The 14,837-nt window shown below is 40.6% G+C and overlaps 2 long non-coding RNA genes across 2 annotated transcripts; both read left to right on the top strand.

The window, feature by feature from the left end:
- Positions 1–4,864: 4,864 nt before the first annotated feature.
- LOC147761398 (uncharacterized) lies at positions 4,865–7,224 on the top strand. The gene is made up of 2 exons (XR_015335204.1): positions 4,865–5,014; positions 5,799–7,224. It is a non-coding gene; the product is annotated as an uncharacterized LOC147761398 (long non-coding RNA).
- A 3,524-nt stretch (positions 7,225–10,748) lies between these two features.
- LOC147761399 (uncharacterized) lies at positions 10,749–13,271 on the top strand. The gene is made up of 3 exons (XR_015335185.1): positions 10,749–10,903; positions 11,593–11,670; positions 12,075–13,271. It is a non-coding gene; the product is annotated as an uncharacterized LOC147761399 (long non-coding RNA).
- The last annotated feature ends 1,566 nt before the right edge of the window (positions 13,272–14,837 follow it).

Below are 14,837 nucleotides of genomic sequence, written 5' to 3' on the forward strand. Positions count from 1 at the left end.
TGTTTGAAAGTATTATAGTGTATCCGTTGACTAAATTCAGTGTGACTTTGGTGTATAAATATGTTCATCCCAGGTTAGAACGCCGCTTATTATGAGCTTAAAATTGACGGTAGATTTCACCTTCGGTGTCTTATTGATTTGTATATACAGGGGAGAGATGGTGGCCTGTCTTTGAAAGTAAAATTCAAAATTAATTGTTGTTTTGATGTCGTTTGACTATTTTTCTGTCTGTCTGTTTGACTATTTTTCTGGAGAGAAAAAGTGTAAATTGTGGCACGATTTTAACTGAATTACACACTTTGTGTCACAACGTTTCCAAAACCGTTGAATATTGGGCGCGATTTGCTCCAGTATTTTAAAGGTAAACCTTTGCTTTGTGATTAGATGTCTTGGCACTGTGTTTATCTTGTTTATCTGTTTTTAAGACCCCGTTCTTTTCTTTTTAAGGTATTGCATCTCTTTACCCTCCTGAGTTTCTTTGAACTACCAATGGTGCCGGAGGGAGAAAGAATGTGCGCCGTCTACACCATGATAAGCCACGGCAGTATGATTCGCGGTGGAAGCCAAGAATTTGCCAGCAAGCAGTGGTACAAAATTCACAGATATTTTGGTCGAAACACAAACGCCAGCATCGCGGCTGAAGGGAGGAAGGTCCTACAGTTTTTGAAGGAATGGTATGGAATCGACGTGGACGTTGCCGACGATACCTTGTCAGGGGTTGATCCAACTCCTGTGTTTTTCGAGACCTTGGCAGTTAACTTTACTTTCAAAATCGTGACCGTTCCGCAGTCTTCCAATTTTAGACTTTATTCGGAGTCACGTGACAATGAAGTTCGTTTTTATGATTCACAGATTTGCTTAATTACATGGTGGATTGTGATCAAAAATGAGTTTACTGTAACAGAGGGTCGAAATCAGGGAATGGTCGTCCCAGCAAGTAGTGTGATTGGGTTAAATTATTACAATATAAAACCTGGATGATGGAAGAATGGTGATCACCTTCTCCTGTAATCGTACCGAGTATCGTCTGCCATAGATAGCTTTCATTCATTGAAATGTTATCTTTCTTGGCTATTCAAATATGTCGTTTTTGCTGGTTTAAGAATTATTTTTCTCCCATGAAATTAATTGTAAGGGTTGGGCAAAGGAAAATATATGAGAAGAATAAAATTTCATTGAAATAGTACTTGGACTACTTTTTTAACAAGACAATCCCACTCATTAGGAAGTGTGTGTGAGAGAGAAAGAGAGCGAGAGAGAGAAAGAGAAAGAGATCCTTCTTACCAAATTGACTCTGGCAAGAGTAATATCAAAGTACGCCATAACTTTCAGTACCTTTTGAAAGCCAAAAAGCTTTACTGTTTTATATATATACTAAAGCAAAGACCGGTGTTACGAAACTGAGGGTTAGCCATGGTAACAACGACTTTCCAGCGTGGGAAGATAATCAAGCTAATTATACTGGTTGAATACCGATGTTACTTCTAGCGGTAATACCACTAAATGCGTCTCAGTTAAAATGTGAGTGTGAGCACTTCACTACGCCGCTGTTCAGTTGCCTTTTACTAGTCAACCGAAGAGGTGTACATGTACCAAAAGATAAAACCAGGGAAACATTTATGCGTCTCAATAGTCACCAAAATTAGGGACATGGTGAGTACAGCAATAATTTTAACTATTATTACAGGCCCGTAGCCAGCAATTTCAAAAGGGGGGGTTCTTTTTCTGAAAAAGTGGACCTTTTTCCATAAAAACTTAATGAACCTAGATCAAATTATACCAAGAGTGGACCCCTTTCCACCAAAAGGGGCGGTTCTTTCGAACCCCCCGAACCCCCCTGGCTACGGGCCTGTATTAGAATAAAGCGTATATTATCTGTTTTATGATATAACCATCTAATGGTGTTCACCAGAGTAGATACTGTGGTTAGTTATTTTACCGATGTGGTGTACATGCTGTTGTGTTAATATTAAGACTGGGTTCCCATAAACCTATCGTACTAGCAGGATCGATCTAACTCCGAGGGGATTCTCGCTAAATCGTTTACAGTTTAAGCGGCTTAAATGTCTGTCATGCCAACAAAGCTGCTAGGGTGGTAATTATCTTTCGTGCAAGCTTAAACTAATGCAGTTTAGCAAGAAACCCCTTGGAGATAGATCGTTCTGCTAGTACGATAGGGATATGGGAATGGTCCCTTAGTCCAGCAAGCTGTTGATATTGCTCTGTCTGCGTTACGGCTATCCGACTAATAAGGAATTAAATAAAAAATAATCACTGGAAAACATTCAGTTTTATTTAGAACACATCTGTTTCACAAATTGTCTGGTTTTAACCTCAGCTGGAAGTGCACTGTCCAGACGGGGGAGGGGGCTGGGGCTGGGGTGGGGATGGGGGATGGGGGGTGGGGGGTGGGGCGGGGATGATATTACCGGAAATTAAATTAAGCCTATTTATTTCAAAGAGAAAATTACGCACTTGGTGTCACAACGTTGTTCCAAAACGGTTAAATATCGGGTTCGATTTGCTCCAGTATTTTAAACATAAACCCTCACTTTGTGATTAGATGTCTTGTCTTACCCTGTGTATATCTTGTGGAGCCTGCATTAAGGGTGACTCCGTTTCTTTTTCTTTTTTAAGGTATTACATCTCTTTTCCATCCTGTGTTTCTTCGCATTGCCAATGGTGGTGGCGAGAGAAAGAATGTGCGCTGTTTACACATTGATAAGCCACGGCAGTATGATTCGCGGCGGAAGCCAAGAATTTGCCACCGAGCAGTGGTATAAAATACACCGATATTTTGGTCGAAACACAAACGCCAGCATCGCGGCTGAAGGGAGGAAGGTCCTACAATTTTTGAAGGAATGGTATGGAATCGACGTGGACGTTGCCGACGATACATTGTCAGGGGTTGATCCAACTCCTGTGTTCTTTGAAACTTTACTTTCGATATCCTGACCCTTCCGCAGTCTGCTAATTTTAGACTTAATTCGGAATCACGTGGCAATGAAGTTCGTTTTTATGATTCTCAGGTTTGCTATAATGCATGGCTGATTGTGACCAATAATGAGTTTTCTGTAAAAGAGGGTCGAAATCAGGGAATGGTCGTTCCGGCAAATAGTATGATTGGGTTACACTATTACTATATGAAACCTGGGCGCAAGGGTTTCGATAGAGAAATCAAGCTACGTGCAGAAAACCGTGTCCCAAGTCTTTTAATTCCCACCCACTTGGGTCAAGACACTTATCGGACAGAGTATGACGTCACAACAGGCACTTACATGGTCTTCAATGAGTATATCACCAGTCTGACGAGGCCAGAGTTCGGTGACGGCGTAGCGCGTGGGATCTCTCCTCGATACGTGCATGGAAACGAATATCTGAATGATGGTAGAATGGTGATCACCTTCTCCTGTTACCGAACCAAATATCGTCTGCCATAGATTACATTAATGTATTGAAAAGTTATCATTATGGGTTATTCGAATCTGTCATTGTTTTGTTGGTTTTAGAATTATTTTGCTCCCATGAAATTAATTGTAAGGGTTTTGCAAAGGAAAATATACGAGAAGAAAAAAATCTCATTGAAATTATTCTTGTACTACTTTTTAACAAGACAATTCCGCTCATTAGTGTGTGTGTGTGTGTGTGTGAGTCTGAGTGTGTGTGTGTGTGTGTGTGAGAGAGAGAGAGAGAGAGAGAGCCATCCTTCTTACCAAATTGACTCTGGCAAGAGTAATACAAGTATCAAAGTACCCTACAAATTTCAGTACCTTTTGAAAATCAAAAAAGCTTTACTGTTTTATATATATACTTAAACCAAGACCGGTGTTACGAAACTGAGGGTTCGTGTATCAGAAAGTCCGCCTTCCATTTTGTTATAATGGTTAGGGTTAGCCTGACTTAAGTGGGTCTAAATTTAGAGCGAGGCTTCCTATCAAAATGAATGGCAAGCGGACTCTCTATCCCCGGCAAAAGGGATGGGGGTCTTTGGAAACCCCCCCCCCCCCCAGAACACGCCCTGGCTACGGGTCTACCAACACTTCTGTTTCTTCGGTAAGCAAATTGGAGAGGGCAAACCTTCGTCAGCATTTTTTGTCGTTTTCACCTCTAAACCTTAAACTATGTCCGTTCATATGATCAAATATCATTCTTAAACGATATGATTTATATTTGAAAGTGGCAAATCTAGTCAACCCATCTTATTTCTATGATGAAATCAATGTTCTCTGGGCAACGTTACTTAATTAATTACTGTGCTATTTTTTTACGTATGTGCTTTCAAAATGGATAAATCATTTTTATCAACGATCTACATTGAGTTAGTTGAGGGAGTGAAATGGTAACATTCTTTTTATTTTATTGAATAACCTGAAAAATATTTGGATATAACTTGACTGAAACTGACCTAATGAAAAATACTCTAAAATACTGTAATACAAGTCCCCTAACCCCCCTCTTACACAAATCAGCAATACGACAATGGTGCCGCGTGCCAATGGTTGCGTAATGCATCACAGGGGGCGTCTTCCGGAAGATGGTCAAATTGTCAAGTTTATACTGACGGGTATATAATTTTTTTCTGTCGGAAGACGGTCAAACATGGAGGACGGATCAACAAAGATAGTTTGGAAGACTGTCAGAAAATATCTCTGGATCCGTCCGTGATCATGCATGTCTTACTGTCTTGTAATGTGTTATGCTTAAAAACACCCTAAAATGTTCCGCTTTCATTCATTGTGTTGTAAACAACCAAAGATACGGGCATGCAGGCATGGTTACAACGACTTTCCAGCATGGGAAGATAATAAAGCTAATTATACTGGTTGAACACCGATGTTACCTCTGCCGCGGTAATACCACTAAATGTGTCCCAGTTTAAATGTGAGTGTGAATACTTCACTACGCCGCTGTTCCGTTGCCTTTTACTAGTCAACCGAAGAGGTGTACATGTACCAAAAGATAAAACCAGGGTAACATTTGAGCGTCTCAATAGTCACCGAAAATTAGGGACATGGTGAGTGCAGCAATAATTTAAACTATTATTAAAATAAAGCGTATGTTATCTGTTTTATGATATAACCATCTAATGGTGTTCACCAGAGTAGATACTGTGGTTAGTTATTTTACCGATGTGGTGTACATGCTGTTGTGTTAATATTAAGACTGGGTTCCCATAAACCTATCGTACTAGCAGGATCGATCTAACTCCGAGGGGATTCTCGCTAAATTGTTTACAGTTTAAGCGGCTTAAATGTCTGTCACGTCCAACGAAGCTGCTAGGGTGGTAATTATCTTTCGTTCAAGCTTAAACTTATGTAATTTAGCAAGAAACCCCTCGGAGATAGACCGTTCTGCTAGTACGATAGGGTATGGGAATGGTCCCTTAGTCCAACAAGCTGTTGGTATTGCACTGTCTGCGTTACGGCTATCTGACCAATAAGGATTTAATTACAAACTAAACACAGAAAAACACCCAGTTTTATTTAGAACACATCTGTCTCACAAATTGTCTGGTTTTTAACCTCAGCTGGAAGTGCACTGTCCAGCCGGGGGATGGGGGGATGGGGGTGGGGCGAGGATGATGTTACCGGAAATTAAATTAAGCCTTTTTATTTCAAAGAGGGAATTACGCACTTGGTGTCACAACGTTGTTCCAAAACGGTTAAATATCGGGCGCGATTTGCTCCAGTATTTTAAACATAAACCCTCACCTAGATGTCTTGTGATTAGATGTCTTGTCTAACCCTGTGTATATCTTGTGCAGACTGTATTAAGGGTGACTCCGTTTTTTATTTTAGGTATTACATCTCTTTTCTCTCCTGTGTTTCTTCGCATTGCCAATGGTGGTGGCGAGAGAAAGAATGTGCGCTGTTTACACCATGATAAGCCACGGCAGTATGGTTCTCGATGGAAGCCAAGAATTTCCCAGCGACCAGTGGTACAAAGTACACCGATATTTTGGTCGAAACACGAACGCCAGCATCGCGGCTGAAGGGAGGAAGTTCCTACAGTTTTTGAAGGAATGGTACGGTATCGTAGTAGATGTTGGTGACGATACCTTGTCAGGGGTTGATCCAACTCCTGTGGTTTTCGATACCACATCGGTTAACTTTACTTTTAAAATCATGACTCTTTCGATGTCTGCTAATTTTAAAATTTACTCCGAGTCACGCAACAACAAAGTTCGTTTTTTACGGCTCCAAGATTTACAGTAACGCATGGCTGATTATGACCAAAAATGAGTTTACTGTAACGGAGGGTCGAAATCAGGGAATGGTTGTTCCGGCAAGAAGTATGATTCGGCTAGAGTATTACTACATGAAACCTGGCCACAAGGGGTTTGACAACGAGATTATACTCCTTGCAGAAAACCGTGTTCCACTGCTTCTGATTCCCATCCCCTTGGGCCAAGACACTGATCTGACCGGGTGTGACGTCACACAAGGAACGTACGCTGTCTACAATCGCCACGTCATCAGTCTGACCAGGCCAGAGTTCGGTGACGGCTTAGCGCGTGGGATCTCTCCTCACTACGTGCACGGAAACGAATTTCTGAATGACGGTAGAATGGTGATCACCTTCTCCTGTAACCGTACCGAGTACGGTCTGCCATAGATTGACTATATTACAAACGGGGTTTTTAATATATCTTTTTTGCTTCATGGTTTTCAGTTTTTATTCTGAACCAGTGGGATTTATTGTAAGGTTTGGGCAAATGAAATCAGAGAAAAATATAAATCCGTTGATATCTGATAACGGACTTCTACGTGGTGAGATGAAATCTGCTAGTATGTAATATTTAACAAGTTACTATAATAATCAAGCGCTAAAATATCATCAAAAGAAATGCCATAAATTACATGAATATTTTTTTGCAGAGATCGTCTTCACTAAAGCAATGGCCAAGTTTAGTCACTGGGTATGAGCCAGTTACTTAAATTGTGATTATATTTTCATTTCAGTGACCTTATCAGCCATAAAACAGAGTGCTAGTTACGATATTGGTAGTTTGGAGTGCATCATAATAAGAACTCGCCTGACGTGGTATTTCATAATATGAATATTTAAATGAACTCTAAACTGTTGCCTTGATTGTTTTACAGTGAGGCACGGCTGCCCATCTGACGTGACAGGCATACAGTGTTTTTATTATCTATATTATAAACACAGAAGACATATACAATCAAGGCTTTACATACACAAATAAATTATGAATACACCATACATATACAAGTATTTCATTGTTATCTACAATTTCACTTCTTAGTGCGAAGGCGTTTAATAAAAATCTAGCCAGTGAGAAAATGCTCTCTTCGTTCCGTCAGACATTATAGTTGTAAACAAGTATAAATTTGGAAAGCGGGATGTCCATTCAGTTCTAAAGTATTTCAATCTGAATTCGTCGTACTAGGGACATAAAAGTAAAAAAATGCATTTCGTTTTCTACTGTGTGAATGCCTAGTCTGAGACATAGAGGGCAAAACCTTTCATCTCTGTCGATTTTTGTATAACGGCCTCTTTCGATCATGAGCTCATGACTTGAGCAACGAAAATTTGAAAGTACATGTATTTTTCTTTGCTTGTAGGTTAAAGGCAGTGAAAGGTATCGTTCAGGATTTAAAGCGCTTTTGTATAGTTTATAACTGATGCATTTAGGTGATACATTAATATCGGCAAATACAGTTTGTTGTGCACATTCTGTAATTCTAGTTCTAAATAAACTTAAGAACGCCTCTGCATCCCAGACATCGTTCGCTATCCAGGCGTATCCAAAACCATAATGAAATAAAAGTTTTTAATGCAAGTCGCCCAGGATGACCTTCCTTCAGTGTCTAAACGGCGTAACATAATAAAACATTGCTTGGGGTAAAAATATAGACATAAATAGTGACTAGCCAAAACGATGTAGGCGTTGTTGACTAGTTTCAGTGTACATACGATGTACGGTTCATCCCAGGCAAGAACGTGGCTAAAAAGACAATAGATTTCACCCTTTCAACTGCTCATTCATGTGTTTAAACTGTATATAAACAGGAGGGGGATTACGACCTGTCTTTGAGAAATCAAATACAATCGCTTTTGTTTTCTTACATTCTTTTGCTATTTTGAAAAAAGTGTCTGGTTGTCCAAAATTTCTGAAAGCTAGTCGATCAACGCGGGTTTTTTGGTCATTCAGTTGTAATGTAGTTCCTGATCAAACTGTCGGTTTATTTTCATTTTAATGCTACTTTATGCTTTTCCATTAAAGACAGGCAGGTCTATGCTTATACGGGATGCACATTAAAATATTCATGAAAATGGCTGCAAACTGCCACCATAAATGCCTTTTTACACTGTATATAATTTGAATACGCCGCTGTTCAGTTGTCTTTCACTAGTCAACCAAGGAGATGTACCAAGAAGATAAAGCCGGGGTAAATTTGAGCGTCTCAGTAATCGCGGAAGACTGGAAACATGGTAATTACGTAAGTTAAGCTGTAAACTTTATCAGATGCTTGCCTTTGTCATGTCCGTTTTATGGCATTACAGCCTAATGGTGTTTGCTATCGTAGACACCGGTGATTTATTTGTTCTGGACTGGTGTGTTGTACACATAATGTGGTGTAAACTTTAAGTCCTACTGGAATGTCCGTATTGCAATGTCTGCATTGTTTCTATCTGAAAACATTGGCTAGTAAACCACAGGATATATCCAGTTAAATTTTTGATACTTAAGGACCTGGGAACCCAGTAAATATAGTTTCATTTTTAAGCTGTATATTAATCAAAGACTGTTCGGTCACGGGTGTCTTGAGATTACTAATTACACTGTGATTTTTTAAAGATATACTATACAAACATCTTATGGGCATTGCGCATTTAGGACGATTCAGTTTCTTTTTTTTAAGGTGTCGCATCTCTTTTCCCTCTTGTGCGTTGTTTACACTATGATAAGCCATGGCAGTATGGTTCACGGTGGAAGCCAAGGATTTGCCAGCGAGCAGTGGTACAAAATACACCGATATTTTGGTCTAAACACTAACGCCGGAATCGCGGCTGAAGGGAGAAAGTTGCTACAGTACGGCATCGACGTGGTTGTTGGCGACGATACCTTGTCAGGGGTTGATCCAACTCCCGTGGTTTTCGATACAACATCGGTTAACTTTACTTTTCAAATCATGACCCTTCCGAAGTCTGCTAATTTTAAACTTTATTCCGAGTCACACAACAACAAAGTTCGTTTTTACGACTCCAAGATTTACAGTAACGCATGGATGATTGTAACTAAAAATAAGTTTACTGTAACGGAGGGTCGAAATCAGGGAATGGTCGTCCCAGCAAATAGTATGATACGGCTACAATATTACTATATAAAACCTGGACGCAAGGGGTTCGACAGCGAGATTTTGTTCCATGCGGAAGACCGCGTTCCAATTCTTTTAATTCCTATTCCCTTGGGTCAAAACACTGATCTGACCGGTTATGACGTCACACAAGGAACCTACGCCGTTTTTAACCATCACATCGTCAGTCTGACCAGGCCAGAGTTCGGTGACGGGGTAGCGCGTGGGGTCTCTCCTCGCTACGTGCACGGAAACGAATTATTGAATGATGGTAGAATGGTGATCACCTTCTCCTGTAACCGTACCATGTACAGTCTGCCATAGAATGACTATAATACAAACTGGGTTTTAAATTTATCATTTTTGCTTCATGATTTTCAGTTTTTATTCTGAATCAGTGGGATTATTTGTAAGGGTATGGAAAAGGGATTATAACACCACCCTTAAAACATTTAATTTTCCAATTATCACTCTCTCTCTCTCTCGCTCTCTCTCTCTCTCTCTCTCTCACAATACCACTTACACATTATCCCCAGCAAATGTTTGCTGATATCTCCCAAAAAATCTAAGTATTGCTTCAACACACTCGGTAGTTTATCCAGGTACTTAATTCTTCTTTCTTCCTTCCTGTTAAGTAAAGAAAGCATAGTTAATAAATAAATAAATAAATAAATAAATAAAATAGAATAGAATAAAATAAAGATATTGCACCTGTTTTTATCAATCATACATGTACATTCTTTGTAAACTATGTGTGAGATAATACACTGTCACCCGAGCGATATATGCCATAATGGCATAATGGCATGATCATGGCATATATCGCGAGAGGGTGACAGTGTATTATTTGACATACATACCGAGAAAAAATATTCAGTCATTTCATCCTAAAACACCCCTAAAACCGAATAAAGTGACCCTATATCACGCTCTAGAGATGTTATACGGAATAAACTTGTCCACGTGCGCTGGTCACCTCCCGCCAAATTCTTACGTAATGTCTGGTCAATTTTTCCTAAATACTTGTCATGGACGTTCAACAGTGAGCTTAAGTGATAGATACAATACGAGTCGCCGAGCTGTACGTGAAATATTACGAGTGTATTGGCGAGCCGCAGGCGAGACAATACACGAGTAATTTTCACGTACAGCTCGGCGACGAGTGTTGTATCTGGCTTAAACCACGGCCTCTGATTGGCTACTACACTAGTAGTGCAACAGACCGTGCAGGGCCGTAGCCTCCGGGGGGGCAGGGGGGCAGCTGCCCCCCCTGGGATTTAGAATTTTCCACACTGGTAGGGGGACACCCCCTCCCCCCTCGGGGGCTAAGCCCCCTCGCGTCCGCTTACTGCCCCCCCTGGCATTTTGCTCAGGCTACGGCCCTGCCGTGGAACGCACTCGTACATGACGTGCTTGTATGTCGAATACAGCACGGCCGAGTCTTTTGTTCTACGTGCTAGCCGTGGTTTAAATGCTGCTGTGCAAATCCAAAGTATCAGCCACAAAACAGCCTGCCTGTTAATACCACCCCACGGTATTGGCCATTTGGGGTGCATCATGATAGGAGCTTGCCTGACATGGTATTTCATCAAGTCTATATTTAAATGAATTCTAAAATTTTGCTTTGATTGTTGTAAAGTGAGGCACGGGTGCCAACCTGACGTGACAGGCATACAGTGTCTTTATTATCCACATAAAAGAAATAGGTAATGACTTCACAAAACGATGTAGCCGTTGTTGACTAGTTTCAGTGTAGATAAGTTGTACTGTTCATCCCAGGTAAGAACGTCGCTAAAAGACGATAGTTTTCACCCCACCAACTGTTCATTCATTTGTATAAACTGCATATAAATAGGAGGGAAATTATTACCTGCAATTGAGAAGTCAAATTCACTCTTGCTATTTTGGTGTCTGGTTGTCCAGAATTTCACCCAGATCTTCCCAGCTAGTAGATCAACGGTGGTTTAGGATCATTTAGTTAAAATGTTGGTCTAACTGGGGAGAAGGGCAAGCAAGGAGTAAAATAGCGTAATTGAATGAGCAGGCCAAGAAAAATAAAACCGTACGTTGTTAAAATTCAGATATTATATATCTATTTTGTTCTCTGTATAATGTGTGGCGGTTTAGTTTACATATAAAAAACGCCCATATCGTCTATCACGCTTGCCAGTGCTCGTGGTAACGCTAATTGAACGCTGATTCTAGCTTTTTTATAATTGCATTTAATTTCAATAATGCACTACGCCGCTGTTCAGTTGCCTTTTACTAGTCAACGGAAGAGGTGACAAAAAGATCAAACCAGGGTAACATTTGAGCGTCTCAATAATCACCGAAAATTAGGGACATGGTGAGTACAGCAATAATTAATTAATTTGTCACCTGTATAACAACTTAATGGTGTTCGCCAGAGTAGATACTGCGGTTAGTTTGTTTACTGATGCTATTGTGTTAACACTTAGTCCAGCAAGCTGGAATTAATTTTATTTTTAATAAAAAAAACTAAACTCAGGAAAACATCCAGATTCATTAAAAACACATCAGTCTCACAAATTTCTGATTTCTAACCTCAACTGGGAATGCACTGTTCAAACCAGGTGGTGGCCGGGGGGGAGGGGGGGTGAATATCGTACGCGATTTGTTCCATTATTTTAAACATAAATCTTCACTTTGTAATTAGATGCCCTGTCTAGCCCTGTGTATATCTTGTGACAGTGTATTAATTAAAGGTGACTCCTTTCTTATCTTTTTAAGGTATTACATCTCTTTTCTCTCCTGTGTTTCTTCGCATTGCCAATGGTGGTGGCGAGAGAAAGAATGTGGGCTGTCTACACCATGATAAGCAACGGCAGTATGATTCGCAGTGGAAGCCAAGGATTTGCCAGCGATCAGTGGTACAGAATCCACCGATATTTTGGTCTAAACAGCATCGCAGCTGAAGGGAGGGAGTTCCTTCAGTTTTTGAAGGAATGGTATGGAATAGACGTGGACGTTGGTGACGATACTTTGTCAGAGGTTGATCCAACTCCTGTGTTTTTCGAAACCACTGCAGTTAACTTTACTTTTAAAATCCTGAGTCTTCCGCAGTCTGCTAATTTTAGACTTTCTTCGGAGTCACGTGAGAATGAAGTTCGTTTTTACGATTCACAGATTTTCTTAAATACATGGTTGATTGTGATCAAAAATGAGTTTACTGTATCAGAGGGTCGAAATCAGGGAATGGTTGTTCCGGCAAATAGTATGATTGGGATACATTATTACAATATAAAACCTGGGCACAAGGGGTTCGAGCTACGTGGAGAAAACCGTGCTCCAGTTCTTTTAATTCCCATCCCCTTGGGTCAACACACTGATCGGACCGGGTATGACGTCACACAAGGCACGTACTTCGTCTACACTCGGTTGTCAGAAGTCTCCCCAGACCCGAGTTGGAAGTCGGCGTAATGCGTCGGATCTCTCCTCGCTTCGTGCATGGAAACGAATATCTGAATGATGGTCGAATGGTAGTCACTTTCTCTTGTAACCGTGCAGATAATCGTCTACCATAGATTAGCATTTCATACATTGGAAAGTTTTCTTTGGGGCTTATACGAATATATCATTATTTTGCTTCTATTCCAGCCATTATGATTCCATGAAATTATTTGTAAGGGTGTTGGGCAAAAGAAATAAGCGGTGAGTAAAAAAGCAGTTGCAAGAACACCTGGGTTGTTTTAAACTCTTGATCAAAAAGTTTATCTTACCTCCAATTCCATACGTTTTTGTTTACAAATAAATAATTAGTTCACTGTTCTGGATGCGCTCTAAGGTCACGTGTTCAGTAGTGCTTGCAAGTGGGTCGCGCCATATTTGAACCGCGGCTCAGTTAGGCCTGGCTCAACTTGGTTGTGAACACAGCCTTATAAGAGCAAACCATTGTCTCTACACCAGTTCACTACAGGTGACACCAATTACCTGTACATGAAGATTCATTATCATCATAAATTTTACGGACTTCAGTCGGCTCTTTGACAAACGTCATTAAAATCACAAACTGTTTAATGGTATTACAACCAAATGGTGTTCTCCAGAATATATACTGTGCTTAGATACTTTACTGATGTAGTGTACGTGCATAAACATCATTTCAGTTAAAGTGTTCGGCGTCTTGGAACTAAAATGATACAATATCTTTGTAATTAAATGTCTAGTCTTGTCTTGTGTATATCTTGTGGACACCGTATTAAGACTAACACTATTTTTTTTCTTTTAAAAGTATTGCATCTCATTTCCCTCCTGTGTTTCTTCGCATCTTTTAACATCTTTTACATACATGATTTAAAGTCTGCCAAAGCTTGTTTTTATTTGCTTTTTATGAAAACAAAAATATAGCCCATGTAGGTTTCACGGTAAAAAGGTACACTTTTTTCGGAAAAAAGACCCCCCTTTGTATATGGAACCTGGCGACATAGGGTTCGATCGCAAAATTAAACTACATACAGAAAATCGTGTTCCAACTCTTGTTTTCCGATCCCGTTGGGTCAACATACTAATCTGACCTGGTATGACGTCACACAAGGGACGTACGCTGTCGTCAACCATCACGTCATCAGTCTGACGAGACCTAAGTTGGGTGAAAGCGTAGGGCGCGAAGCGGAAAGATGTTGTTTTAAGCACCATTTCCTTATGTTACTTGGCAAAAGCACTGTGGGTTTCAAATACTTGATTAGAGAAAATAGAAAACGTGCATAGCTAACTCCACTTTAGCGACTGCACACGTCTCCCTACATTTGATTTCAAAGATTCATGTTTACGTTCAGCTCTCGCTCACTCCCACTTCTCCCTCTCTCCCCCCCGCCCCCTCTCTTTCTCTCTCGCTCTCGCTCTCTCCCCCCCACTTCTCTCTCTCTCCCCCCCCAATTCTCTCTCTCTCACCCCCACTTCTCTCTCTCTCTGTCTCCCCCCACCCCTCTCTCTCTCTCTCTCTCTCACCCCCACTTCTCTCTCTCTGTCCCCCCCCCCACACTTCTCTCTCTCTCTCTCTCTCTCACCCCCACTTCTCTCTCTCTCTCACCCCAGCTTCTCTCTCTCACCCCCACTTCTCTCTCTCTCTCTCTCTCTCTCTCCCCCCCCCCCCACTTCTCTCTCTCTCTCTCTCTCTCTCATTTTCTCTCAGTGCCACGCACTAACCCTAGCAAACCAAGGAAGATCTCCCAGAAAATCCGAGTATTGCTTCGACGTGTTCGGCAGTTTATCCAAGTGTTCAGTTCTCCTTACCATCTGTCAGATGAAATAAGACAAATTTCTAAACTGATTTCACACATTTGTCGTCACCAATAACTCATCACGTTTTCAAAAGATACATGAAATATTGAATACAAATAATGCGTTTTGCAGAGAACGTCCTCACTAAAGAAAGGGCCAATCACTAAAAAACGGCCAATTATTTTTATTTCTTAAAATTACGTTTCGTTTAAAAGTTACTTAAAGCTTTTCCATTAAATGCACTTAAACCTTTGTTCATACGGGCTGCTCAAA

Source organism: Lingula anatina, chromosome 6 (genome assembly GCF_051362555.1).
Source record: "Lingula anatina isolate TDL-2025a chromosome 6, LinAna3.0, whole genome shotgun sequence".
NCBI lineage: Eukaryota > Metazoa > Brachiopoda > Lingulata > Lingulida > Lingulidae > Lingula > Lingula anatina.